At 41.2% G+C, this 27,589-nt stretch overlaps 1 protein-coding gene across 3 annotated transcripts in view; it reads left to right on the forward strand.

Moving 5' to 3' along the window:
* The window catches only part of plx (PTB_TBC1D1_like and TBC domain-containing protein plx), a 130,923-nt gene that overhangs the window by 66,731 nt on the left and 36,603 nt on the right, over positions 1 to 27,589 (forward strand). Inside the window, exon 1 of one of the 3 annotated variants that reach the window (XM_072302731.1) lies at positions 4,946 to 5,476. The exons of the other annotated variants lie outside the window; for them this stretch is intronic. The gene's annotated coding sequence lies outside the window, so the exon portion shown is untranslated. Of the gene's footprint in view, positions 1 to 4,945; positions 5,477 to 27,589 lie in introns of those variants that run through there. 3 annotated transcript variants of the gene reach the window in all.

Raw genomic sequence — 27,589 nt, forward strand, 5'->3', positions numbered from 1 at the left:
ACCGGAAAAAGTCAAGTGCGAGCATGTCACACGTGTTGTGGATCATAACGCCTTGATGCACCTAATCGAACTTGGGGGATGTGCATGTTGCATACATGAAAAAATGTAGGCTCCCGGCTATTCTTGCCCACGTTGCGGTGCGCTTGCAGTCCATCGCACAAATGTTGCTCTGGTGATCGGAGGAAAGATGAGTCATTATCATCAACATGAATAATATCACTACTTTCGATAGCGCTTCAAAATGCGATTGATTTCTGTGCCGACGTGCATGGGTGCATGTGCTTCTGTCAATCCCGGGAAAATGTATTTTTCAGCCGTAAATTCCCAGAAAATTTACCCGGAGCCAGGACAGCTCCTTCTTATAATCCTATTCTTGTTTGCTATGACAAGTTATTCAATATCTTAATGAGCGTATTGTCTTCAGATGTTTTGAGCGAGCAATCTTCTGAGACACAACGCACACCATTTGTAGTTATGCATTTGTACATTCAAAAGTAAGTAAGAGATTTTAGCAATTAAGAAAATATTAGGAATTTTTTGTTACTTGGAATGACCAAAAAAAATCTTCGTCACCGAAAGAACAAAACCACATAATTTTACTTTGTATTAGATCATTAAGCTCCTTCTAATTAGTCAGCGGGTTCAAGCTGTTGATGGTGTTTCACATCGTTCGTCGCACAGTGGATTGAGTCAATCAGAGAGGTCGAACATGAAATTGTTTACTAAACCTTTCAAGTTTTGACGTTTAATTCGTCACAATTTATATTTTAAGGGGTGGCTCCAGACGAAAATTTCACGAGAAAACCAATGGAACCACTTTTAAAATCTCTAAGTCTTGTAATAAACGGAGTTATACGCTCTCAAAGTTTTCAGATTTTGTCAGACCTTTCCTAATGACTCGATCCACTGTGCGTCGTCTTGTTATCCTTCAAGTTTTGTCATTTCTAGCCTAATTCGTCCTAATTTTTCAGTGTCTGATGCATTCCATTTTTTCCGTATGTTTCAGGTGAGTTTGAATCCGCACTAGTATTTACTGCCTCTTTTTACGAGCGAACTGGTGAGTTTTATATCTTCTCACGGTTTATTATATTTTGCCGAGGCGCTCGCTCAACGTTGCCATGCTTGGACGGAAATTCAGCTCTTTTTTATACATATTAACGCTCACGGGTGGATGTTCAATTCGTTCCGAATTGGCAGCATGTTAGTCTTGATAGCATGCTGTAACGACCGCACAGTTGTAAGACACGCATCCTATTTGCAGCGCCTCAAAACTTCATTTTGACTTTAATTTTTCCTGAGAAGAAAGTCTCCGTCTGAAATTTATCGAAAATCGTATCATTGCCCGACGATGGGTACATTAATTTAGTATGAGAAAAGTTTCCTGAGGAAAGAATCCTGCCGCGACAGGAATTACTCGTTCAGACTACAGAAAATCTCCCTGTTTCAAAGAGTGCCCTGCTGTCAAAAAGGTCCCATGGGAAAAATCCCCATGGATTTCTCATCAATATTTCCCTGGGGTTTTTGCCCTGGGTCCCCATTCAGACTGGGCCATGGGGACCCAGGGCCCATGGGAGTAATGGGAATCCATGGGGATTTTTTGACAGGGTGAAATTATTACGGTGCATAAATCGTCACCTTTCAGTCAAAGTATCCCAAGCGCCTTGCGACGTTTCAAAATTTCCGCCGCCATTTTTTTTTTTTTTTTTTTTTTTCTTTTACAGAGAAACTGTTGGTTGACGCTGTTTGAAAATGTCACTGAATTTTATCGGCAGCTCAAAGAAAATTAACTGAAATTATCGGACAGCATCGCTGGAAACAATTTTCTGTAAAAAATAAAATTGCAAGGAAATTGTTGCACGTCGCATGGCGCTCGTGTGATACTTTGGCCAGAAGGTGACGAAATAAAGTATATTGTAAAATATGTATTTAAGTAAAGTCCAGAAGAGAAGCAACAAACAAGTAGAACTTATTTTTAAAATAAGGAAAAATATAGGGTTACGCAACGCGGCCCCGCATCCCTCCGTGACGCAAGATCAGACCCCTTCCTCCCCCTCCCAGAGCTTTACGTACTTATGAACGACATCTACGGTACCAGCTCTCAATAGTTTCCAGAATCTTAATTCATTTACGATTTTTTATTCACGCGTGGAAGGAACCTTCACACTGGATCGTAAAGGTATTCAATGCGAAGGTACTGCCTCCATATACGGCTTCTGCCCCATACTTATCACGAGACTTACGTAAAAAAACAGTGGCGTGGCGTGCTTTGCGATATATCGATTGTTATGCCATTTAAACCCATGGAAAAGGATCGATAGACAGGGTGTTCGCAGCGAACACCTTAATAATCGATTCTTTACCATAGGTTTAAATGGCATAACAATCGATACATCGCAATTCACGCCGCGCCACTGGTAAAAAAAACTGTTTACACCAGTGGTGAATGATGAAGTTCGGAGCGGCAACGCGGTCGGGTTCTCTCGTCGCGTTTTTCGAGGTTAAAACGAGTTCATTCATCCGCCTTCTTTGTCTGGATCTCACGTCAGCCTCTTGCAGTTTCATACTCGCGTCGGTTTTACCATTACCACTCATCTCATCTCGGCGAATTCCAGCCGTCGCTTTGTTGCGTCCGAGCGTGGAACTTTCTGCTAATCCATTCGTCATCGGGAAGCCTCGGCTCCAGATTAACCCGGATCCGCTGGAGGGCTGGAGAGGGTGCCATTGGGGTCCCGCGGTGTTTTGCAGGGTCCAAGACTACTCGGAAACAACTATCGGAGACCTCGTCGTTGGTTTAGTAGATGTCTCTCGGATACCTCAGCTTGCCAACGTCACGTCACGTATCTATACAGGGAGAGTACGGACATTCCGGCAATTTTGAAGTTAGGAAATGGAGCTTTCAGGGCCTTAAAGGGCAGCCAAACTATGAATTCAAATTCTTTTGAGTCAAATATCATTACAATTTGTGACAACAAGTCGTTTATGAGGCATGTATTTATTTGACGTAGTTTTTACATTAATTTACTCATTATTGCGGCAGGACGCTTATTTGAGGGTTGTCACAGTCAGGGAGAACGGGAAATGTCAGGGATTTTAAGAAGTCTTGGAAAACCGGGAAATGTCAGGGAAAATTTGTTTAATCACCTTCATTGCTTTCTAGAATGGGTTTGAGATTTTGAACAAGAAATTTTGCCTGAAAACTATTTTCAATTATGCCTTCTTAATTATCTGTCACATTTTCAGTTGTTAGGGAATTCCACAAAAATGTGTCAGGGAAATCAGGGAAATATCAGGGAATTTCATTTTCTAAATTCTGGAGCAACCTGAGATATCTCTCGATACCTCAGCTGGCCAACGTCACGTCACGTCACGTATCTACACAGGGAGAGTACGGACATGTCGGCAATTTTGAAGTTCGGAAATGGAGCTTTCAGGGCCCTATAGGGCAGCCAGACTATGGATTCAAATTCTTTAGAGTCAAATATCATTACAATAGAGAATTTGCTGGTGTCTGAAATTTGATGAATTTCGTGTTTAAATGGAAACTACTGAGTGAACTGAACACTAGAATACCCTTGGTTCATGATATGAACAATTATTGGAGAAGATATGAAAAAATGATCTAATCTGCTAAAATACATGTGTTTCAATGCGCCGCGCAGACCGCACGTGGCGCAGTGTCGTTCGTCGCAGACGCGCTGAACGCACGTGTTGGACGCAATGCGTGAAGTATTCACGCAGTCTTGTAGGCGCTATGCGTTTTACGCTGACCGCACTGTGTTTGCAGCAATGCGTGAAGTATTCGTGCAGTCTTGTAGGCGCTAATATGTGTTACATGCCGATCGCCGCGCCAAGGGCCTCTCCTTTTCCTCTCTTTCTCGTCATCATTCCTCTCTGCGCTGAGCTCCAGGCCAAATTGGGTGTTTTGGTTTCTCTCTTAACTCTACTAATTAAAGGTGCTGCCTCTTGTATCACCGAAAGACAGCAAAATTAGAAATTACTATACTCTCAGGAAATGAGAGATTTTGTCGCCTCTTCTAGTTTGTAATTTTTTTTTTCTAAATCCGATTTTTTTTTATACCCTCTCTTAAAAAAATTGCAAATTTTTGCCGCCCCTTAGATTTTCCGCCATGGGCCGCGGCTCATGTGGCCACCCCCTCAATCCGGCCCTGTTTCCTGACGAAGTGAACATGCATTTATGTTGCTTAAATTCTTTCCTTGGGCGAGCTAAAGAATTTATTTGATTTCTCAAGAGCAAATTAACCATGAAACAGTTGCAGTAAGCTCAAATCAGCGGAACTAATCATTTACAAGCGTAGGACTTCTTCTTGGACGTGCACTTCATTTGGCTGGTCCACCTGGACGCGTAAAATTACATGTCCTATGTATCGAAATTTTATCAACATTACCGATGCCGATTTTGGAAATCGTTTGAATTAGAAATATAAGTATAATTCTCCGATTTATTCCATAGAAAGTTAAGCTTTTTTCACCAAAAATTATTCCCGCGAAATGAATGAGTCATCTGCCGTCAAAAAACTGTTATCTTACACTTCGAATTATTGGTTTTCCTTGTTGCAAGCTTGAAATCTTTTTCCCCCGATATTTTCTCTCCTAAAATCCGTAACGCATCTATCGCTCTGATTATTGATGAGTCAACGATTTCCATTTTTTGACAGTGCTTGTGGACAAAAACGGCATAAGTCTGTACGAGTCAATTGCAATCCTCCAATTAAATAATTCATCTCCACCCAGACGCAGAATGATTCACTGTTTGACAACGCTGTCACTCTATCATTAACGGTTTCGGTTTGTTGTGTTTTGTCGCAGAGATTAAAAGACAAGACACGTAGATGGAGAATGTTGGATCGGAGTAGAGTAGAAAAAAACGAGTTTCCTTCCGCTCTGGTTGAACTTCTTCCAACCAACCTCATCATTCTTTGAGATATCCTTCGTTTCAGTACTCAGTCTTAACCGAGTGCACTTAAACATCGCACTAGTGCTTTACTACGGACGAGCATGTGCAATCCGCGAACTTATCCGTCGAAGCACGTCAGAAAGTCACAAAGTGCCGGACAAGCACTAAAATCCTAGTTTATCGACTTCAGTTCCTTTTTATGTTTTAGTAGGAAAGTGAGAGACGAATTGGAATTTTCCAGTATCGGCTCGACGAAAATCGTTGAAGACCCAATTTTTATGACCCTATTTCAAAACGGTCAAAATCGCATTCCGAAAGCTTAGACGCTTCGTGTAGTATCCGGTCGCGTTGCAACCATTACCAGTTTGCCGAAGGAAGTTCAAAATTTCGAAATGCATGATTTTGCATCCTGGAAATTAACGTAATGTTTTGTGAAATTGTGTTGTGCAAACCTTTGAAAAACATTAAGTAGGATTATATGATTCATCCATCGATTTTATGCGTGTTTCATCGTTCACCAATGACTGATTTCAAACTGAACACTCCGCTCTATCCTCATTTGTAAGTTGGCTTTGATTTTTGTACGACGAACTCTTATAATTCGCGAAAAAATAGAAATTGTACAACATCTGTCTCTTTCCATCATTTTTTAACCCGTATAAAACTTTCATCTTGATAAATCCGTTTGTGTGACTCTCCATATTGAAGCATGTTTTAAAAACCCCTATGATAAACTACCATCGTGCAAAAAACTGTCATTGGTCCACAGGACCAATTAAGTGATCATACAGCACCTTTCTGCCGTGTTATGGAAGAACGCCGTATGAACATTCGAGAGTTGCCAAATTTCCTTCAATGAAATGTTTATTTTTAAGAAAATATATGAATATTTTTACTTGAAAATTTCAGGGACTTTAGGTGAAATTGCGAACAAAATTATCTGAAAAACTGGAAAGAAAATATTCATGAGTTTACCAGGAAACTCGTGTTTTATCGAAGTAAATTTGGCAACGCCTGAAGGTTCATACGACGTTCTTCCTTAGCACGGCAGTGTTGGTGTGATCTCCGTAATGACGAAGCGCGTTCACCAAAATCGAAAAATTCAAAGGTCCATTTCACGCTCCTTACTACAGAAGCTGGTTAATGTTTTTCCCTGATGAGTTCTCCGTATAATGACGTTAAATCATTTTAATGCACGTATCCCTTTGCGGAATAACAACTTCAGTTTTATTGTTTGCTTCACGCAAGTGCTCACATCTGAAATGTAATTGTCGGTTGAGTGCTGCAAAGGTGAGCGGGTCTTGAGGCGGGTTAATTCAGCGAGATGCCAAGTTGCAAGAAATTAATGTAATTCAGACCAAAGAAAAGAGTCGGACCCTTCGTTCCTGTCTGTCGTATTTTACCGCTGAATTTCGCATCTCCGGATTTATGACATTCGATGATAAATTGGACGTATTTCTGCTTAACAGTACTATGTGCATTAAGAAATGAGCCCTGAGACCCTTAACAATACATGCATAACAAGGCTCACGTCATAATGCACATACAGGGTGTTCGTAAAGTCCCCTCCCCCCCCTCCAACTTTTGACCTAATTGAGGTAGAGATTTGAAACTTGGAGGGTGTTCCTAGATCAAAGGGAGCTACTTTTTGACCCCCCCAAAATTTTGGGGGGGCCCCATTTTGGGGGGGTTACGGACCCTAACTTTTAATTTTCAAATGAGAAGACCCCCTTTGTGATACCTCGTTCGAAAGAGCATAAAAAAAGAAAATTTTTCGCGCAAACCGGAAGTCATTATCTCAAACCGTTTCAAAATGGCGGCCGGTCAAAGTTCCAAATGGCCGAAAATTGGCACCTCTGCTATTTGCACATGGATTTGCTTGAAACTCGGTATCTGGGGGTATTTTGGCACGAGAAAAACGAATTTAACGTTAGATTTTCAAAAAAACCCTAATTTTTCAAAATGGCGACCCGTTTAGGCTCAAAAAGGCCGAAAATTTGACAAACTCGATTTTTTTGCCAATGGATTCACCTGAAATTCGGTATCTGGGGGTATTTTGACCCGAGAATAACGAATTCAACGTTAGATTTTTAAACAAACCCTAATTTTTCAAAATGGCCGCCGATTAAAGTTCAAAATGGTCAACAATTGGCAACCTCGACTTTTTGCCGATATATTCGCCTGAAACTCGGTGAAATAACGTCGAATTCGTTTGTTTCCCACCCAGATACCCTCAAACACCGAGTTTGAGGCGAATCTATCGGCAAAAAGTCGAGGTTGCCAATTGTTGACCATTTTGAACTTTAATCGGCGGCCATTTTGAAAAATTAGGGTTTGTTTAAAAATCTAACGTTGAATTCGTTATTCTCGGGTCAAAATACCCCCAGATACCGAATTTCAGGTGAATCCATTGGCAAAAAAATCGAGTTTGTCAAATTTTCGGCCTTTTTGAGCCTAAACGGGTCGCCATTTTGAAAAATTAGGGTTTTTTTGAAAATCTAACGTTAAATTCGTTTTTCTCGTGCCAAAATACCCCCAGATACCGAGTTTCAAGCAAATCCATGTGCAAATAGCAGAGGTGCCAATTTTCGGCCATTTGGAACTTTGACCGGCCGCCATTTTGAAACGGTTTGAGATAATGACTTCCGGTTTGCGCGAAAAATTTTCTTTTTTTATGCTCTTTCGAACGAGGTATCACAAAGGGGGTCTTCTCATTTGAAAATTAAAAGTTAGGGTCCGTAACCCCCCCAAAATGGGGCCCCCCCAAAATTTTGGGGGGGTCAAAAAGTAGCTCCCTTTGATCTAGGAACACCCTCCAAGTTTCAAATCTCTACCTCAATTAGGTCAAAAGTTGGAGGGGGGGGAGGGGACTTTACGAACACCCTGTATATCTGTTAGCAGAATTACGTCCAATTGATGTCGCGGCTAAATGCAAATTCAGAAAGCCCTGAAGCCGTTGACCACCAGCAAAAGCTCTTGTCCTTAGTTTCTCAATTACTTAATTAAAATGTTCGCAAAAAAATTTGATATAAATCTTCCCTGTTCAAAACTTGATGTCTGCGCGGTGTCTTGTCTGAGCCTTTAGGGTCGAAAACTGTGTAGGTAACATCCTCAACTAAAATTTCAATTTTTACCTATGTATTTGGTGGTAAGTACTGCGTCAGCGGAACTAAATACTCATCATTTCATACAATCAAAAATAAAATTCATTGTAAAATTGTACCATGGTGTAGCTCAACGCAAAAGTAACGATTTGCACTGATTAATGTACACAACGCAAATATCGCTTATATATACGCAATTTTAACTGCATCTTGGTTACGGTTTTGTTATTAATTTTACTTTTTATTTTTAAAAAATATGGATGGAATAATAAGTTAAATTTTAAACTCTATGTAATTATTTTCAAATTTGTGTTTTTTTATGAATCCTTTGCTCTCTTTTTTATTACGGCAGACCTAATTTAATCCAGCCCAACTTCATTCAATCTATGATTCATGCAATTTATGCTCCGTAAAGAGGTTAAAGTTGTTTATGAGTTTTTTGTTCATAGTCATTAAATTTTCCAGATTTTTTTTTTCATTTTTTTTCATTTTTTTTTATTTTTTTATTCTTTTTTCTTTTTCATTTTTTTTCATTTGGAGAGAGGATTAGACTGAGCATGAATTTCACCACTTCATATACAGTCCATTTGCTCCATTCTCTCTTCTTTCTTTTCTTCAAAAATGTCCAGCACAGTTTTGGGCGCTTCTGGGTACCAGATGCGCCCTTTCCAACCGTTCGACTCCCCCGATGTAACATGTACTATACTACATACCGTTTTGCCTTATGGGTAATGACGCCATTCTGGTACACCCGGGAAAATTTGATTTTTTTCTGCATCTGGTATCCGTAAAAGTTTTCGTGAAATGTTTTGCTTTTAAGCATAACAATCTCGCACGGACGTATTACCTGGTTAAACTATTTTGGGGCTTCGTTATGCTTAAATGCCTCATATTCGAGGTTGTAGTTTCAGATTGATTCGAAAAAATCACGAACAGTCACGTGATCTCTTCATTTTAGTGACGTATTACTGTGCTATTTTGTGATTGGTTCATTTTCTCGGCGCAGCATCGTCAAGCGTCAGCTGTTTGCGGCTCTGGGTTGAAGGTTTAAGGTTATGTCAGAGAGAATAGAAAGTTAGAGGCCCGACTCGATGCTAGGTAATTGAAACAGATGCGCTCGCAGCGCGCTCGCTGGCAACGTACGCAACTACTATTTTCTATTGTTTTCCAGAGACTAGCGGCGGGTAGTTGCTGCCGGACCACCTTCACGTAGGCAATTTGTTATACATCGTCCGTCCGCAATACTCTCGCTTGGCCGTATGAAAACGTTCCTCGCATGCGCAGTGTTAAAGAAGCGCCCTCCAACGCTTTGGCGTTGGAACTGCTTGTTTATTTTGTTTCCTATCCAGTGAAAAATCCTCCCTTCTTTTTTCAGCGCTATATTATTAGCGCCCAGGGTTTAAATGCGTGCAATTTATCGTCAAGGATCAGACAGGTGGGCGTCTTTTGACAATAATCGGAGTTAAACGATCTGTAATAGCCCTATCACGACTCGGCGATTGTCAAAGCTGTAATTTTCAAGTGCAAAGAAACGACGAAGCTCAAGCTTCCAATGCACTTTAAATCGTCGCTGCCCTGACGTAAGGCTGTATCTCGATTTCTAAATGAGCCCTGTTCTCCGTTTGATTCCATGCTTTCCAAGGCTCATGTGAAAATAGAGATACGCCCTTACGTCAGAGCAGCGACGATTTGAACTTGGGTGAGGTCCCGCACGCGCGCGGAAACGTTTTATTCTTCTTCCTCCGTCGGTCATCGGTCACGGTGCATCTTTTATTTGACGAATGGGGAAGTGCGTTCGACTTCCTACGCTTAACCCTCGGAAATTGCGAAAATTTGTTCCTGAAGATGTTAGATGACAAATCCGTGATTGTATGCTTCGTCTATTTTTTCCGTGAAATCCTCTTGTATTACGTGTTGCTCGCATGAAAAAGTAACGCAGTTGAACCGTAAGGTAATTTTTAAAGTACGAATTTTAGTCACAGCTTTAGAAATTAATTATGCTGTATAAATTATATTTAAGCCGCATATTTCGGATGTCACGGCATTCGTGGCTGATTCCGCGTGAGGGGATGAACACAATTTTAGGTGTGGTTCAGTTCCGTACAGAAGTTTCGCTTTTTTTGTGGTACCCTCGTGTTGAAGTAATCCTGCGTGGTCGTATGACGGCTATTTTAGCCGTATTTCTTACGAAAGAAAATAAGTACGTTCCAATGTTGCAAAAGTACCCCTCGAATAATGCATTGTTTCCAGAGGAATCTCACAAATATCTGACCGAAAATTTTCCTGATTTTTCCTCTGATCTCATGCAAAAATCAGCACAATTTTTACGAAAATTGTACGGGTACATTTTTGTAAAAAATTGAATTGTTAGAGTCAATTTTGCAATCTTGGAATAGAGTTATGTTCCTTCGTGCAGGACTCAACGTTTTATTCGTCATCTAAAAGGCTATTCTGTGCGATGGGTATTTGGTTGTTTTTCAATTTGAAGGGAACTGCATTTATACAGCAATATATAGGACAAGCGATTAGGAAGCGTCACTTTATTTTCCAAACCATTGGAAATGAACATGAAGAGTGCAACGCACCACTAGGTACGCGTACGATGCACTCCTACAAGCGACCCTCTGCAAATCGACGACAATACTCGGTTGTGGTGTTTCAAAATCTCCGCTTCTAACTTAATTTTCAGATTTCAACATTCAGAATTTATCAGGTTTATTTTGTAGGAGAACAAATAAACATCATGGCTTGAAATTTCACTGAATCCTCTCAGTTCACATTGAGAAGGAAAATCACCGAAGTTTTCAAAAAATAACGTTCAGCTCTTTCCCACGCAGAAAATAATGCATAGCAGAAAGTCTGCAGCGCTACAAACTGAGATACACATTAGCGCAGTTTCCCCTTCGACATTATTTTCACCGGAAAAAAACCAAATTGGATCTAGAGTCCAGACTCTTGATAACATTGACAAGAAAAAATACTCTCGATTCAACCGGATTTTTGTTTGAATCAAAAGGAAATCCGCTTAAATTAAGAGGCTTGGTTCTTGATTTAAGCTAGATTCTGATTGAATCAAGATTACTTTTTCTTGTCGATGTTTTTTAGAGTCTGGACTCTAGATCCAATTTGTTTTTCTTTCCCCCAGTGTTCTGTCAAGTTGCTTTAATAAGTATCCAGTGATACGACTGTATAAGTTTTCCGGAAATCTTGGGCTAAAAAAAAGGGGGAAAAACACGCATGGACACCCTTACACGGTTATCACTAACACGCCGAAGTGCCACCGAGAATGTGCCCGGTAGCTTTCCCGTTCCCGGCGCATGACTCTCCCGGTAACTTTGATCCCCAGTTCAGAATTACGTCACCGGGAGGGGGTAAAAATCCGACTTTTAGCGTTGCTCATTTTATGAACGGTTTTTGCCCCGTCGACAATCACATTCTTGCGCCCTCATGCAGAAATGCACTCCTCTGGCGCAAGGGTGTATCTCAATTTTCTCGTGAACCCTGTTCCCCGTGTAACTGTATGCTCTGCGGGGCTCATGTTGAAATAGAGGCACGCTATTACGGGCGCTTCAGAATAGCGGTATGTCGGGCACTCTCCACGCACCTCCGTTCTTGTTAATGGAGTGATGCATCTGGCGTTGGGTATGGTATGACCTCGCGATGGTTCTCCGAAGCAGGCCGCTTCGCTCTGCTATTTTATGAAAAAACGTCGTATCGACATTCAGACGTTGCGAAATTTCCTCGTATGAAATATTAATCCCTTTGATAATTTATGTATATCTTTCTGCAAAGTCCTCGCAGAATTGTATTCGTTATGGAATCTAATCTATTTGAAAATTTCGAGGAAAAATATCCCTAACTTTTCATATATGATTATTTCATCAAAGGAAGTTTAGGAATGTTTGCAGGACTCCCATTTCCCTGATCTAGTACCAAAATCTGGAAATTTTGAGATTTTCCTTAATTTTTCCCGGAACTTTTGAACTTACTGAGATGTTCCAGATCTTTTGCATTTTCCGGAACTTTTGAAAAAAATCTAAAAAGAATCACGGAACTTTTGACGGTCATGGAGTGGGAAAAATTGGAACAAAAAGTGTCGAATCGTGAAACTTTTACATTTTCCGGAACTTTTGAAAAATCTAAAGAGAATCCCGGAACTTTTGAAAAAATCTAAAAAGAATCCCGGAACATTTAACGGTCATGGAGTGGGAAAAAGTGGAACAGTAAGTGTCGAATCGTTGAACTTTTACATTTTCCGGAACTTTTGAAAAATCTAAAAAGAATCCCGGAACTTTTGAAAAAATCTAAAAAGAATCCCGGAACTTTTGACGGTCACGGGTCATGGAGTGGGGAAAATTGGAACATAAAGCTGAGAATCGTGGAACTTTCTCATTTTCCGGAACTTTTGAAAAAATCTAAAAAGAATCCCGGAACTTTTGACGGTCATGGAGTGGGAAAAATCGGAACAAAAAAGTTCCGAATCGTGGAACTTCTGACGGGCATGGAATGTGAGCACTGAATGTTCGAATGTTGTTACGGCGTTTTTCCGTAGCACGGCAGCGTTGTTGATGCGCCCGGGAAACCGGAGGTTCACAGTAACCGCAACCGCAGGCCTCGCGCGCGCCGGCTCCAATTCTGGTCGCATCGCGGTTCGCGGATGAGTAACGTGGCTCCTTCCGCGAGCCTCGAATCCCGGACCTTGAGACTTGAGAGCATTGCGCGTAGCTACCCGCTTCCACAGGAATGCACCGGGATCAAACAGAATCAGTGTCACATTTTGAAATGTAGATGTGAAGACTTGGACTGAACTGAACACGGTGCAAAGTACACCCCCCCCCCCTTCCCCGTTTCTTCCTAGCACAGTCCTTTTAGCCCAATGTTCGGGGAGGGGTATAGGATAAGGGTGAATCAGGGTGACATTCGTTAGAATAGTCTGTGAAACATCGGACAAATTCGGATTTTTTGTTGCAAAAGTTCGAATTTTTGGCTTTTAGTCAAAATATCGCATTTTCTTTAATTTCAAGGCTGTAAAAGTAAAATAAATAGAAACAAAAATCTTAAGAAATTATTCAATAAAAGTTATCTGAAAAACGGTTCATTTTGAGTATTCAATTGAAGGAAACTTGTCACTCTGTAGAGAGATTTTTCCGGAAAATCATCCTAACAAATCTCGCACGTATCAGTGGCGTGGCGTGCTTTGCGATATATCGAGTGTAAAGCCATTTAAACCTATGGAAAAGGATCGATGAACAGGGTGTTCGCAGCGAACACCTCAATAATCGATTCTTTACCATAGGTTTAAATGGCATAACAATCGATATATCGCAATTCACGCCACGCTACTGGCACGTATAAGGGTAATATAAACATTTGCTCCATAATTATGCAGAAAAAGAACATATCTAATCAGGATTCTTTTAAAAGAACAAAAAAATGTCATCTTTTGAAAGTCTATTGGCCCATTGAGCCCAATCCAATTTGTGAATGCAAATCGTGTAGGATGCAAAGAGTGAATCGTCAACGTAATTGCCTACAACGGTACCTAGGGCTTCAGAAATTTCTTCTATTTTGAAATGTGAGAAATTGACTTGCACTTAGAGGCCGTGCAGCCAATCTTGAAGGCAAAGGAGCACGCTTACACGGAAGGTCGAGCATCTGCCAAGAATCTCGGGTTTTCGGCAAAGATTCGACGGGTTTTGCAATCGCAGCAGCCGCGGAGAGCTCTTAATTATCTCCTTAAAAAATAGAACCTTGGAGCAGATTTATGATCCGCTCGGCGGTTGAACGAATTGGCGAATTTACGGGTCTAATTACCCTCTATGAAACTCGGCAAACATTTCGCGACTCTCAGCTCGCAGCCTCAAATGGTTTAGTAGCGTGCTGTAAGTCTGTTGGACGATAGTTACAAGTGGTGTAAGGCCTGGGAAAAACGTTTACGGATAAATATCTTCGTAGTGTCGTGTCTGGTCCATTTGATTAAAACATGATGTTTTTCTGCCTAACGCGAATATAGCGTGTCCGCGCGTTAAGTTCTTTAAGTGTAGTTGCAGATCGTATCCTCTTTTTCGTTGATTTTCTACCTGAGGAATATAGATATGTGCCCAATTTTCATACATCCGCAAGAAATGGATAATCGCTAGCCAAGGTAAACTAACTTGTTTATAAGCCGCCAATTCCTGGGTGGCTGGTAAAACATTGCACGGAGAAAAAAACTTCGTGCTTGGGACCCGAAGTTGAGGTCATATGGATCTCTGAAGTTTTCTGATCACGCATCCGAAAACTTGAGGTCGAGCTGCCGAAGTTCGGATTAGACATCGAGGCACTTCGGTATGTACCGGAGTACTTCAGATGTCTGACCCGATGGTTGAACTTCGGCAGCTGGACCTCAAGTTTTTAGGTACGTGATCCGAAAACTTCAGAGATCCATATGACCTCAACTTCGAGTCCCACGCACGTCCCATTTCATGAAATGGGTCTATTCCACGAGTCATTCCGTTCCAAATCAACTAAAAATTCAGCAAAATTGTCATGACTTTTTTTCAATTGAAGTATTGGCTTTTGCGAGGTGATTTGGTGAGGCGTCAGTGTGAAAACTTTAGGCGTTAAAATAAGAGAGACTCGAGAGTTAGAATGAACGTTCAAAATAATTCAAATCTCCAAACGTATGAATTATGCACTGTGAGTGGGAATTAGTACCTTTCCTTGGATGTGGTATCTCCAATCATCCTCTGTGGGAACTAGTCACTAGGTCAAGAGAGCTGTAGCCACCAGGTCCTATACGAGCTCAGACTCCACTCTGAATTACTGCCTTGCCGTGCTAAGGAAGAACACCGTATGGGCTTTCGCGGGTTGCCAAATATCCTTTGATAAAATACGAATTTTTTGAGAAACATTGGAATATTTCTCTTCCAATTTGTCAGAAAATGACAATCGCAATTCAAACTGAAGTATTTGAAAATCACCAGGAATAATAATGAAAAACTTCCTCAAGAATATGTATATTTTATCGGGGTGGATTTGGCAACGTTCGAATGTTTATACGGCGCTTTTCCTAAGCAGGGCTGAGTTACTGCTCGTCGGTGTCATTGAAATAACAACTAGTCCCGCTCGGAGGTTTGATCGTAGTACAATCGGACGTGAATTAATTCATCTTTGAGCTGGATTATCTAATTGGCGACGGCAGGCAGAGAACTGATAACCCTGCCTTCCCTTATGAGCTGGTTACTGCTACTGCTACTGCTGCTACGCTGCCGTGCTAATGAAAAACGACGTATGAACCTCCAGGCGTTGCCAATTTTCCTTCGATAAAACAAGAATCCCCCGGTAAACTTATGAATATTTTTCTCTCAATTTTTCAGAAAAATTTGTTCGTATATTGTTCTTAAGTTCAAGAAAATTTCAAGGAAATATATTCATAACTTCCTTCAAAAATTAACATGTTACCGAAGGAAATTTGGCAACTCATGAATTTTCATACGTCGTTCTTCCTTAGCACGGCAGTACGGCCTGCAAGACGACGCATGGATGACCTTGAATTAAATCGGCTTAAAGATATTTTCATACGATGCAGAAGAGGATTCGAACGAAGAACGGCATGTACTTAGCTAGACACAATTAACTGGTTCACTTGACTCCTGGGCTAATCGTACAGATGAAAATATTTGTGTTCTTGTGTTATTTTTGGTTAAAACAGGAAATGAAACACAAGCCAACGCAAATGTTGATTTTGATACAGTTTGCGGTGAATTTAGCGCAGAAAACAATGGAGGGACGTTGGCGTTCACCACTAGTTTTTTTATTAAATTTCGTTTAGAAAAGTAGCTGGCATTTTCTCTTAAAATTGTCAACCGAAGGCTAGGGTCATTTTCTGTTTTACGTCTCGTATTAACCAAACTTTTCTTTTGAAATTCCTCTCGGTTTGGGAACTATGATCATTTTCTGGACATCAACTTCCCTTTCAGGTACACTGAAAAAAAAATTACGGGCTGTTTAGACATAGCGTCCGTTCCGGACTCTGAGGCCGAAAGTTCCGGGTGCTGGAGCCGTAGCTTCAACTGTTCCCGGTGCTACATCCGGGACATGCTTTACAGCTCTTCGGTGGAAAAAGACAATAAATAGGCTAGAAACATCAATACGTCCTCTTAAAAGAACTCTTATTTGCGGATATAAATCTGTTTCTAACTTCGCACAAGACGTTATTTCAGGTGTCCCTCCCATAGAACTACTCACCGAATTAAAATTAAGAATTGCAAGAAAAGAAAATAGAGAGGAAGTTGAACGTAACATCAGAGAGAAATGGAAACTGAAATGGGATCTTGAGACAGGAAACAAATGGATTAAGACTGTAATCAGTGATTTTGATGCGTGGCTAGACAGACCTCATGGATGCCCAGACTTCTACATGACCCAATTCTTATCGGGACATGGAAGCTTTGGCAGTTATCTTGAAAAAAGAAAATTAATACCTACCCCACTATGCCATTGCGGCGAAGTTGACACGCCAGATCACACTTTTTTCGGATGTACTATGATTAAGGATAAACTAACTAATTTAAGTAAAGAACTAAGAATCAGTGTAAATAAAAATAATTTATTAGAATCTATGATTAGCGATAGGAACAGCTGGCACAAGGGATATATATACATTAAAGAAATTATAGAACTTAAAATTAGATACTTTAAAGAGATGGAAAATAAATTACATGTAAATAAGTCACACACCCCCGACGTAGTATCTACAGATGGTCCCGGGGTTTTTTCCCCCGGTCCTTTATAACCTAGACATAAGAAATTAACTTTAAGTATTTATAATGTTAGAAACTATAATCAATATAACAACTTACCAAGGGCGATAGAGATATCTTACGATAATTCCGTCCTTTTCATATGGAAATAATATTATAATTCTATGTAAACAACTATTATATGTACTCTTATAAATATGTAACCTATAACTGAATAAAGTCAGATGGGGAATGTCCCTGAAGAAAAAAAAAAAAAAAAAAAAAAAAAAAAAAAAAAAAAATCCGGGACATGCGGCATCTGAGCCCGGACCGCGGACGCTATGTCTATGTAGCCAGTAAGTACAGCTTCTACGGCCAGAGTTTTTTTCCGTCTACTTTTGATTTGACGTACGACACGTGCTCGACTAAATTTCATAACGGTGGTAAAACGAAATGGGTATAGCTAATTAATTACTCTGAGAATCGAATCACACCATCCCATTTTCCCAAGCACGTTGTCGGTGTCTAAACATCTCGAGCGTTGACTGTTGAGTAACGCTGGAATCCGTGGAAAAAAGGCCGTGTTTACATCACGCATCGACGCGGCGCGGCCGTTGTCTGAAATAGACGAGGAAAAAAATGTCGTGGGTCCGACGCGACGGTTCCCCCTGTTAATGGCGTCCTTGGCACCTTGGCACACAGCGTCTCTTCATCTGGAGTTCCACACCGGTGCCCGCGTTTTTTTCGGCAGAATAGAGAGGGGAAAAAACAGAAAAAAAAGGCGCCAAACTTTTACGCGCCAACACGGAGAACGCGCACAGTCAAGTTCATTCTTTGCACTTGCGGCGCTGCCAAGCCGGATTGAAAACTCAGGTTTTACTCTCTAACATATATGAAAATGTAGTTATTCAGTAGTCACAAACTTTTATGAATTATGTTTCGTCTTCTAAAATTATAACTAAAAAGTTTCCCACGCACGCGTGGTTAAAGATCTAAATTCGAGCTTTCTCGGGAAAGTTCCCGCAAAATCTCCGCTGAAATCTGTTTTGCCGAGAAATCCTGATAAACACACATACATTGATAGGTAATCAGTAATCAGCCAACCATTTAAGAGCCACCGGTAAAGTTCTTCGGAAGTATCCCGGTGCCTGACTTCTCCCGGAAACTTTGATCCCCACCCACATGGCTGTGTAAAATTCAGCCGCCTTGTACCTTGATCCGAGTGTTTAAAATATTTTTGCCCTTTTTTTCTTTAACTGATTGCGGTAGACGCATGAGTCGTTTAGACAGCAAGTTCGAATTTTTTAGCCAACGTGCATTAAAATTCAACATAAAGCTGAAAATCTCAATACACACCAAACATCATAGTGTTGCACCGAACAGCGTATCACTTTGAAGGGAAATTGTGCTCATGTGAGCTTTTTCCCTCTGTATTGAGATTTTTAGCTTCACGTTGATTTTTACCGCACGTTGGCTAAAAAATTCCAACTTACCGGGTTTTTTGGGTTCGTTTTTTATATTTTAGGTGTAAAGGTATGGGGGTATGGGCGGTTCCTCCGAAGTGCGGCAGCCGTGTGGCGAGCCCTAATTTCGATTCTGCGCGCACTCCGGCTCGCCGAGTGTGGCCATTGTCTCGGGACGTTCCGCATTAGAGCTGTTTTATTGTTGTCTTTTATTGAATTAGATTCGTACTTGAGACGTCGTCGTCAGGCCGTCCGACCAAAACCGAATTCGGGGCCGAAAGCTCTCAACTCGCAAATTTAACGGCCGAACCAGCCAAGTTGCCGCACCGAAAGGAAAATCCCTCCGAAGTCAACTCAATGTCCAATTTTCGAGTTACCAAACATTCTGTTGTTACGCTGGAAAAAAAGTTCGATCGTATGAGAACCCAACGATTGCAGGGTTGCCACAGTCAGAGAAACCGAGAAATGGCAGAGAATTCTCAAAAATCAGGGAAAACCTGGAAATGTCAGGGTAAATGACAATGGTGTCAGGGAAAAAATTGTTAGTTCACCATTATTAGTTCCTATAACAGATTTGACGTTTAAAACAACACATTTTGCCTGAAAATTATTTCAAATCATGTATTTTTTGCCGTATTGCATATCTTCAAATGTTACGAATTGTACTTTAATAAGTCAGAGAAATGTCAGAGACTTTCATTCTCTAAATTCTGTGACAACGCTGCGTTTGGTGTTCCATTACGATCAGTCAAGTTTTCTGCAGTTTATATGCGGTTATACACAGCATCACAAGCGCTATGCGACGTTTTAAAATTTCGTTTTAATGGAGTAAGTAGTTGCTAACATATTTTGTCTTTCCTCCGCCTCACATCATCACATCCCGGCCAAAGTATCGCAAGTGCCATGCGACGTTCAAACAATTTCTGCCGTCATTTTATTTTTTTTACAGAGAATTTGTTCAACGAAGCCGTCCGAAAAATTTCACCGAATTTTCTCTGTGCTGCCGTTAAAATTCAGTGAAATTTTTTAAACAGATTCAACCAACTATTTCTCTGTAAAAGAATAAAATGGCGGCGGAAATTTTGAAACGTCGCATGTACAGCTTTTGTGATACCGTGGCCGGGAGGTGACGATGTGAGGTGGAGGAATGACAAAATACGTTAGCAACTACTTACTCGATTAAAACGAAATTTTGAAACGTCGCATAGTGCTTGTGATGTTTTTGGCGGGAAAGTGATGATATTCGGTACCGTTTCCCTCAAATCAAAGATGGCAGCAGTCGTCAACGAACTTTGATTGATTGATTGGAACTTGGCGCACGCGAACTTATCGGCGCACCGCGGTGCGTCTGAGCCCCCCCTCGAATCCACACGGTTATTAATGAAGCGATTAATTAGTTAAATCATACTTCAATCCAGCGACTTTCGGCGTCTGGAGACCCAGTCTGACTATGTCAGGTTAGCTCATCCGATCATGGACGAAGGTGACACCCCAGGATTCAATCAGTGTCCGTGGTTGCCTTATTTCATGGTAATGAATTAATCCCAGCGATAGATCGCCCGTTTGATGTATCGAATGCGATCCATAGTACGATGGAATTTTCAGACTTTCTGAACCATGTCTTTGTGAATTTTGAGCTGATTTACGCCCAATGGGTCAGTTGCGTTGGTCACAGAATCTTGTTTTGACGCATTTCCTGGGAATGAATTAGTAGAAACCAAGCCACATCAACTATTGCCAAATTTTACGAAGCAGGTTAATTTTTTACAGGAGAAAGTTTGTGCGGATTCCCTTTGAGAATTTTACGGAACTTGCTTCGAACTATGCAGGAAATTCACTAAAATTAGCATAAAAATCTGCATAGCCGTTTTCATGTAAACATTTAAAATGCCGATTCAAAATCGGCAATAGCTGATGTGGTTTGGTTCCTTTCATGCTTGAGGCGGTCCATTGGGCCACTTGCGCTGGTCACAGAATCGTTTGATTCTTGTAGATAAGCTAAAAATAACAAGATCTGTCTTAACCGCAACTTTCTACGTTCAATATTAACCGAGATATCGTCCTTTGAAAAGTTGGGTTTTTGACGTCACCCACCGCGGTAGTGACATTCTTGGTTACTCCCACCTTCCGCCTTTCACGTCGAGTGACCAATGCTAATGTGTGCCCTCCTCACTGGTTAAACCAAGTTGGAAGAAACCAAGCGTGTCACTACCGCGGTGGATGACGTCAAAACCCCGACTTTTCACAGGTCGATAACTCGGTCAGGGCCGGATTAAGGGGGTGGCCACATGGGCCGCGGCCCATGGTGACAAATTTTGCAATTTTTTTAATTGTAGGTATAAAAAAAATCGGATTCAGAAAAAAAAAAAATATTAATGAGAAAGGGGACTAAATCTTTCTTTCCTGAGAGTATAGTAATTTCTAATTTTGTCGTTTTCCGGTGATACAAGAGACAGCATCTGTGATTAGTCGAGTTAAGAGAGGAACTAAACACGCGATTTGGCCTGGAGCTCAGCGCAAAGAGGAATGATGACGAGGACTTTAGATGAAAAGGACAAGCCCTCAGCGCGGCGGTCGGCATGTAACACATATTAGCGCCTACAAGACTGCATGAATACTTCACGCATTGCGCCAAACATAGTACGGTGTACGGTCAGCAGCGAGCGGCGGGAAACGCATAGCGCCTACAAGACTACATGAATACTTCACGCATTGCGTAAAATGCAGTGCGATCAGCGCTGAGCGGCGGAGGAAGTTACAATACTAAACCACATTTATGTTTGTTCTTTCATAATTTTTTCGTTCGTTTCTTATAAATGGAAGGCCTTGTCCCCACAGAGATAGGTTTACGGAACTTACCTTTCGCGCCAAGTTCCATGAACTTTTGCCAGTATTGTTGACAGGGCTTTCGCAAGAAATGTGTCCAACACGAGTAAACGTGTCTTATGCACCCTTCCCCCTCCGGCACGTTCACTTGATGGTTTTTATTGATGTTTCAAAACGAATGAGAAGGGGGCGGCAAAATACAGGCGGCCCATGGGCGGCAAAATACAGGCGGCCCATGGGCGGCAAAATACAGGCGGCCCATGGGCGGCAAAATACAGGCGGCCCATGGGCGGCAAAATACAGGCGGCCCATGGGCGGCAAAATACAGGCGGCCCATGGGCGGCAAGTAGGTAAATCCGGCCCTGATCTCGGTAAATATTGAACGTAGAAAGTTGCGGTTTGGAAAGATCTTAAAATTTTTAGCGAATCCACAAGAATCGAGCATCGAAACACAATTCTGGGACCAGCGCAACTGACCCATTGGTCCATTCATTCATTTTGTACGTTGGGCGAGCATGCGCAACTTTAGATGCGGAACAGAACGACGCGACGGTTGAGTCTCGAAGCAGGCCGAGTGCACTTGTTGAGTCGATGCAGTGCTAATCAACGCCCCCTCGCCCCCTGCCCCCCGCCCCCGGTTTTTGTCTGTTTTTCTTTTTCACAGCGCCTGGCGAGGGGCCACGCGCCCTACTTGCGAAAAAAAACCGCACTTACGCGACCTGCGACCGCTCAATTAGACGTTCCGAACGACGCGTTGCCGCTTTTCCGCCGAATCCGGGCATTTCGCACGCGGCCGTGTCGGCGCATCTCCCCGCGCCGGCAACAAGGGTGCGAAAACGCAAGTAAACAAGTGCTCGAGGCCCGCATGGACCCTGCCAAACGGTGACAGCCAGAAGTATAATTCGTCTTCGGGTTGAGACGTCAAGGTGGACGTCGTCAACAGAGCGAGCGCCACGATAACGGGAAGTTCGTCGTTTCCCTTACGAAAGAACGTAGAGTCCCTTTATACTGAGAGTCAAGACAATGTGAATCCATTTCTGATTGGTTACCGTATTTTAGGCCTCCATAGTGTCACAAACGGGAATTAAGATTACTTTTTCACCAATTGCAAATATTGTAATCTGGAATGGACCGAAGAATCAAGGGTTCGACAAGGAACAAACGGAATGAGAGAAGGAACGGAGAAAGGAATTTGAGAATGGTCCTGAGATATGGTATTTCATAGCTGCCATGGTCACCGTCACCGTATATCTGGGCTTTTTTTTCCAAAGTGTTGTTCTTTTTTTTACGAATGTATTCATGAATGTATAAAAGTATAAAAAATGAATGAATGCATGTAATATTCAATTAATTGTCTACCCAGTACCAACCAAATAACTATAAATGAACTAGAGATGAAAAAAGTACCGTTTATTTCCATTATCTCGTGGATTTTTCTTCTTTTTTCCTCTTTTGCCCGGAGAAGTTCCTTATGCTTCCTAATTTCCCTTCAATTTTCCTCATTTTTTTTCTATCATGTCCTGAGAATATCCTTCAGATCTCAATTCTAACCCTAAGAATTAATAAAGCGTACTTTTGCAATGTATTCTTCGCTTGGAAAACACTTTCTAAAAATATTTCTTAAGTTTTCCTCCTAACTTTTTTCTGTTTCAGTTTTGGTTCATTTCATTCTTTAATTCGACATCTACCGAGACAATCAAGTCCCTTAACGCTTACAAGCCTAAAAAATACTTTCTAAAAATATTTTTTAAGTTTTCCTCCCAACTTTTTTCTGTTCAAGTGTTTTCTTTAAAAAAAAAAAAAATCGTGTGCTGCACAAACTTTCTTCAAATTGACAATCGTGAATGTCCGATTTTTTTCGAGGCAAATCACTTCTTTTGTTTCCTTCTCTTGGTCTCAACTTTTAACGGTTGTAGAGGTCCTTTTTATGGAGCTTTGTCTTGGTCATGTGTTCCTCACTCACGTTTTATTTCTTTATTTACTGTATTTTTATTATCCTTCCAATGATTCCTCTCAGCCTTTTAGAGCCTTACATAAGAGTCAGCCCTTGACTTTACTCAAACGTGAATCCATTGTCATTTGTCCGTTGAGTTTGAATATGGAGTTTCCTTCACGGCCTTATCGAGGTTATTTTTGATGAGCTACTTTTCTTTCTGTCTCTTGGTTTTTTTATCTGCAATGGCATTTTCAATCTGACAATGCGACTTCAACACTTTTATTACTCTCAATGAATAATAATGCACGGATATGTTGTTTAAGATGACTTGCGTGAAACTCTCAATATGGTCGGTGAATCGCTAGTTAAAACAAGCAGATAAAATTTAGTTTAAAGAACCAATCCACTCTACAAGTACTTCGAGTTACCTCCTTTTTTCAACAGGCGAAAATAGCATATCTGAAACCTTTATGGGCAGTGCTTGCAGGCGGAAATATTACCTACTGTATTTAAGGAAAGTTTCAAAACCCGATTTTGCTCGGAGAGAAAAAAGGAGATTTTAGAATAGGTTCAAGCACAAACAAGATATATATATATTCAAGTTAGATATTAACAATAAGTTAAATAATTTTTGCATAGATCCACCAAAATGAAACCAGTAAGCCTTATTGGCATTTAGATCATACCTCTAACCAAAAAAATCACTTTTGCCGTAAAAATCTCTATCTATTCTCGAATTCCAAATAGCTTGGATCTTCTCTTTTGAATAGAAAAAGTCACATCGATTCCGAGGAGGAAATAAACTGAATGGTGATTCGTATAGAACCTTACCAAGTAACCAATACGCAGACCCCTCAATTTCCAAAAAAAAAAAAAAAAAAAAAAATTAAACTTGATCCTTTTCAGTTGGACTAAATTTGGCATTAAGGAACTACAACTTCTAGCTCACTTTAGAAACAACGTATGTACCATTAATTACCCTATGGCCTATGCACACAAGTGTTTCCACGGATGAATAAGAAATTGTAGTTCCTAATTGCAAAATGTATAGTCCATTTAAACTCGATCCATTTGATGTGCGCCTTTGAATTTTGATTATGACACGCTGAGTCCATTCAAACTCCATCCATTTGAAGCTCGCCTTTGAATTTCGCATACTACTCGCTTTAATTTTCAATTTCGTTTTGATTTTGAAAAGTCGCCAGCCATCCATCAACGCGACGTCGACAGATACCGGGAAGATTTCGAGGCGCGAGGTGGATTTCGGAAAATTCCTCGCCGGATTAGCCGCGCATCGTAATTAATCTTTTCAACCTGTTTTGATGCCGTCCGCTCGATTCGCTTGCAATGCCCCTTGGGAGGACGCCTTTGTCACCGTTACCTTGTGGTCCTCCGCGCCTGTTGCGCAATCTGGGTGTCCTCGGCGGAACAATAATTGGATGTATTTCTGCCCAATGGAACTATGTGCACTAAGACATGAGCCCTGAGACCCATGAGAATATATGCGGAGCAGGGTTCACGGCATAATGCACATAGTTCCGTTTGGCAGAAGTACGAAGTAAGTATTCTTTGCAGAACCATATTTTTGTCCGTTGCATAATCGAACGCCGATGATCCGTTCGTCCGTCACGTCATTGCGTCACGACGCGACGCTGGGAAAAAGTGGTCCGGTAGGTTTTTGCCGTACGAATCGCTTTCTTGAAATTGTGGAGTTTCGTTCATCCATTATTATAATATCCAGTGATGAGAAATCAGTACAATGGATCATTTGGCAGGGCAAGAAAGTATCCCTACTCTGCCAGACTTAGATCGGAGGAAGACTATGAACGTACTTTTCAGGGTTGCCACAGTCAGGGAAAACCGGGAAATGTCAGGGAATTTTATAAAGTCAGGGAAAACCGGGAAATGTCACGGAAAATGACGAAAATGTCAGGGAAAATTTGTTAAATCACCTTCATTTGCTCTCCAGAATGGGTTTGAGGTTTCGAACAACAAATTTTGCCTGAAAACTCTTTTCAATTATGCCTTCTGAACCATCCGTCACATCTTCAATTGTCCGAGAATTTGTAAACGTCATTTTCGGATTAAATCATATTTCACGATGCATACACGTTAAGGCAGAAAGCTGAATATTAACGCGTTTAGGGGTCAATGCCTCTTTAACAGCAATCATTGCAATTGCAACGAAGACATTTTATAGCTCGAGCAATTACACAGAATTTGCAAGTCAGCCCTATTCCGCGTACTTTAGCACTATCGCGTAACTCAAATGAACCATTTGAAAGCGGCATGATTCAAGCGCAATCCATGTTAGCCAGTTTTAGCCGATTTATTTTTACATTACTGTTTGTTTATTTCGTTTCTGTCATCTCTCTCTTTTGTTTTAAATTCTCCGGAGACACCAATGATCACCCAATACCGATTTTCAAGGAGGTTTTCTCAACTGCACCGATTACTCCACACACTGTGGTTGAAGATGTCATTCACTGTATTTCCCAATGTGCCATATCTCCATAATCTATCATATTTAGCCGTTTAATACGATTCTATTACATTCGCAAGTGATGATCAATACCGAGGCGTGATTATTAAGGTGTTCATTGCCAGGGTGTCTACAAGTCCGGAAATTGCACTGATTTTTTAAGGGGGTTCCGGAAGTACTGAAAAAGTGCGGAAATTCCGCAAGAGGTCCGGAATTTTTTCATTTTTTGTCATATTTGTCTCAATTTGAGGGAGAAATTCAAATTTTTGAAATTTTTCGAATAGCGTCTAAAGGAGGTATTGAAAAATTCCTGACTTTTTCTGTTGCGGAGGTACTGAATTTCTTGGGAATTTACTGATAAAGTACTGTAATAGGACTGATTTTTGGCCAGCCTATTTCAGTAGACACCCTGATTGCGAACACCCTGTTCATTCATCCTTTTCCATTGGTTTAAATGGCAAGTCAATCGATTTATCGCAAAGCACGCCACGCCAATGGTGACGATTGGGACCTCAGAACGCACAGGGTCGCCACAGTCAGGGGACACCGGGAAAAGTCAGGGAAAACCGGGGAATGTCAGGGGAAATGACGAAAATGTCAGGGAAAATTTGTTCAATTACTTTCATTTGCTTTCTAGAATGGGTTTAAGGAATCGAGCAACAAAGCCTGAAAACTATTTTCAATTATGCCCTCTTAACCATCCGTCACATCATTAATTGTCAGGGAATTTTAGCAAAATGTGTCAGGGGAATCGGGGAAATGTCAGGGAATTTCATTTTCTAAATTCTGTAGCAACCCTGAAAGCCGCGTTCTTCCGCTTTCGAGAGGGACATTGCATTTAAGCCGCCAAAATTTGAAGCGCCAGGTGCACAAACCCGGAAAATTACGATGTAGCCGCACGCTTACAATGAACGGTTCATTCATTCATCCATTTTCCCCTCCGCCTACTAAACTCCCACGCTGCAAGCCGGCGCGCGGCGCGGCGCGGCTCGATTTGATGGAAACCGCGATTTTCGTCAGAGTTTTCCTCTCTTCCGGTTCCCGCGTTTTGCCCCCGCAGTCAACAAGCCCTACTTAAAGTCACGCCTTCCATTTGAAATGTATTCATCTGCGGTCAAAGGTAACACGTAAGGGTAGGCTGATTTGTGTGTGGTTCAAATCTGTCTAAGCCTCCGTAATTTTCTGCAATGAATTGGACAACATATTGCAATGAAGAGCGATAATTTCTTGCTCAGTTTAGAAACAACGTATGTAGCATTAGTTTCGCTATACATAAGCGTTTTCAGAGATGAGCCATACATTTTAGTTCCAAATCGCAAAATGTGGTCCAATTGGATTTTCGCCAAAACGTCAACACAACGCGCTGATCAAAATTCTGTTTCAGTTTTACGTTTCGGTTAGGTTTCACCAAAAGGTCAACGAACCCGCTACTTATGATGCTATTACATTGTTTGAACGCGCTGTGTCTCCGTATAGTAAAATACGCGATCTAAGTTTGATTCTGGTGGCTCGTGCCTGTTTTTTATGAGGTTGCAGGTTTTCACCCCCAAGATTTGATCATTGTAACCCAAGGGGGAAAAAACACCAAAAAAAAGTAAACGCATATTTAGGATAATTAGTGTTCTGATTCCCGTAATAACCTAACATGTCGGTTACCTTTTCTTATTATGTGGGTTCGTCTGCCGTTCTTTTTTTCGTGCAAGTGACATCGCTTTTTTCAGCGACAAGACACCTTCCACCAGTACCTATTTCGGCAATGGAGAAAGCTTTTACTTTCGGGACTTTAAAATTCAACTTTCGACCTACCTACTTGTTTGATGGTTAACATAACGTGTTGGCAGTTTTGTTTTGCAAACAAACCGAAGTTTGGGAAACTTGTTTGGCTCATGACGGCACCCGAAGCTCATCATCCACCAAGTAGATAGGTCAACAGCCGAGAAAAGAGTGATGACTGTCACTCCCTTGTAATTGTCCACAAGGAAGTATTGAATTCTTGAAAGTAGTACTGTCGTGCCAAGGAAGAACGCCGTAACGTTCGAGAGTTGCTAAATTTCCCTTGATAAAACATGCCTTTTTGACAACATTCATGCATATTTTTCCTTGAAATTTTCAAATATTTTAGACCAAATTGAATACAAAA

This window comes from Bemisia tabaci, chromosome 7 (assembly GCF_918797505.1).
Source record: "Bemisia tabaci chromosome 7, PGI_BMITA_v3".
Lineage (NCBI taxonomy): Eukaryota > Metazoa > Arthropoda > Insecta > Hemiptera > Aleyrodidae > Bemisia > Bemisia tabaci.